This window comes from Chrysemys picta, chromosome 16 (genome assembly GCF_011386835.1).
Source record: "Chrysemys picta bellii isolate R12L10 chromosome 16, ASM1138683v2, whole genome shotgun sequence".
NCBI classification, from domain to species: Eukaryota; Metazoa; Chordata; order Testudines; family Emydidae; genus Chrysemys; species Chrysemys picta.
In genome coordinates, this window is record NC_088806.1 from 12,119,627 (window position 1) to 12,122,032 (window position 2,406).

A 2,406-nucleotide genomic window follows, 5' to 3' on the forward strand; every position below is an offset into this window, starting at 1 on the left:
CCCAGCCCCGGGTGCATCAGCCCGGGCAGAAGCCCTCTGGCGCGGCGGGGGGGGGTTCACAGCTGAGCCCCCCATCTCCCTCCCTTGCCAGCCCCCCTTTGCCCGCCCGGTGCCTGGGTGCCGGAGCTGACTCACCAGCTCCAGCATCCAGGCACCGCTGCCACCCCTCCCTCCAGGCTTGCCATGCTGCAAGCCTGGGAGGGAGGAGGAATGCTGCGTGGTTGGGGAAGAGGCGGGGCCAGGGCGGGGATTTGGGGAGGGAGCTAATGGGGGAAGGAGAGGGCAGAGCCGGGGCGGGTGGGGCACGAGCGCCAGAGCGGAGGGCAAAATTTCTTTTTTGTCCAGTGTCCCGACCAAACATTGGTCAGGACGCTGGACAAAGAAGCAAATATCGGGACAGTCCCGATAAAATCGGGACGTCTGGTCACCCTACCCCCCTCACATCTAGTGATGAGCTGGGGGAAAGACTTCAGGAACAGACAGTGTTTGCACAGACCCGCCTAGCTACGCAGCATGATGGGGCGGCTTTGCCAAAAGGACCAGTTTTGGCTGGTGCTGGTTTACAAATCACGAGTGCAATGAAATGTTATTATCCTTCCTGGATGAGTCAAGGCCAGCACAGGGCACCAAGGAACCCGGGTCACATTTCAATCCTTAATAACACAAAACAGAAAAACGCTCCCGAGTCTCTCCCAGGGAATTAACATTTCTGTGCAGAAAGCTAAAGGTTTGAACAGAAAGGAGTGAAACCAAAGGGCCACACGATGGTGCCAGTAGCCTAGGGACGAAAAGCCCCAGGATTTCTTTGTGTGCCTGGGCTCTGGAGAGGGATTTGCTTCCACTCATTGCATTGCTGTGGCCGGTGACATCCCAGGAATGAGCCGTATCGATGACCGTGACACCGGGTGTGAGGAGGCTTTAATCTGATTCCAACAGAATAATGATTTTACACCTGAGTTATTAGCAGCAGCTTCCCAAGGGCAATTCCAACTGGTTCCTCCCAGAGATGGGTGATCGGGGAACAGGGAATCTCTCTGGCTCTCACTGTCAGTTCTCCAGTCTTTCTCCCTCCCTTCCCCACACTATCACATGCCCCACTGTTAATGAACTAATGGATATAAACTGCCCATCAACAAGTTTAACCTTGAAATTAGGTGAAGGTTTCTAACCACCGGAGGAGTGAAGTTCTGGAACAACCTCCCAAGGGGAGCAGTGGGGGCAAAAAACAGAATTGGCTTCAAGACTGAGCTTGATAAGTTTATGGACGGGGTGGTGTGATGGGACTGCCTGTAACGGCATGTGGCCGATCTGGGATTGCTAGCAGCAAATATCTCCAAAGGCCGGAGATGGGACAATAGGTGGGGAGGGCTCAGAGTTACTTCAGAGAATTCTTTCCCAGGTGTCTGCCCGGTGCGTCTTGTCCGCATGCTCAGGGTCTCACTGATGGCCATATTTGGGGTTGGGAAGGAGTTTTCCCCAAGAGTAGATTGGCAGAGAGCCTGGGGGGTTTCGCCTTCCTCTGCAGCATGGGGCATGGGTCACTTGCAGGTTTAAACCAGTGTAAATGGTGGATTCTCTGTAACTTGACAGCTTTAATCCATGATTTCAGGATGTCAGTAACTCAAGCAGAGGTTAGGGGTCTATTACAGGAGTCGGTGGGTGGGGTCCTTTGGCCTGCAAGGTGCAGGAGAGATGATCACGATGGTCCCTTCTGACCTTAAAGGCTCTGAGTCTAAACAGGAGAGGGAAGTAAAGAAAACATTTTAAAAAAATAAACCAAACATTGTAATACCAGGATGACTCTAACAGCTCACTGTATAGTGCCGCCCCTTTCTTCCGCCACTGGGTGTTGAATGACCTGCTGGGATTTGGGACATTAATTCTCTCGTTCCATTGATAAACTGATACAATGTGACTGAAATTAAACCAATTCCCAGCCAAGAAAAAGGGACATCCCTGCATTGGCCGGGAATCGAACCCGGGTCAACTGCTTGGAAGGCAGCTATGCTCACCACTATACCACCAATGCATCTGGTTGGAGTGTTTTTCCCAGGTGCCACTTATGCCAAATGACTCACCCCCACAGAGCTCAGGAGCTGGCCAGACAGGCTGGAGGCAGCCTGTGAGCAGAGACAGGTTCCCAGAGTGACGGACAGATGGGGACATGGGCTCCACATCCCAGCCTGAGGTAGGACCAACCCCATCTCTGCCCTCCGAGAAGGGAAATGAAAATCAATGACCCTAATGACAAATTTCACCCCAGCAGGCAGGCGGCAGCTCCTTTTAAAGCACATTTTGTGTTGGTTCCTGCTACGTACAGAACGGTTTGTTGCTGCTGCTGATTCCTGGGTGGTGGGGCTCAGGCTTTTGGCTTCAGCCCCAGGCCCCAGCAAGTCTAACGCCAGC

General features: G+C 53.2%; 1 non-coding gene across 1 annotated transcript; it reads right to left on the reverse strand.

The window, feature by feature from the left end:
• Window positions 1-1,957: 1,957 nt before the first annotated feature.
• TRNAG-UCC (transfer RNA glycine (anticodon UCC)) lies at window positions 1,958-2,029 on the reverse strand. Its single transcript has one exon. It is a non-coding gene; the product is annotated as a tRNA-Gly (tRNA).
• Between the last annotated feature and the right edge of the window lie 377 nt (window positions 2,030-2,406).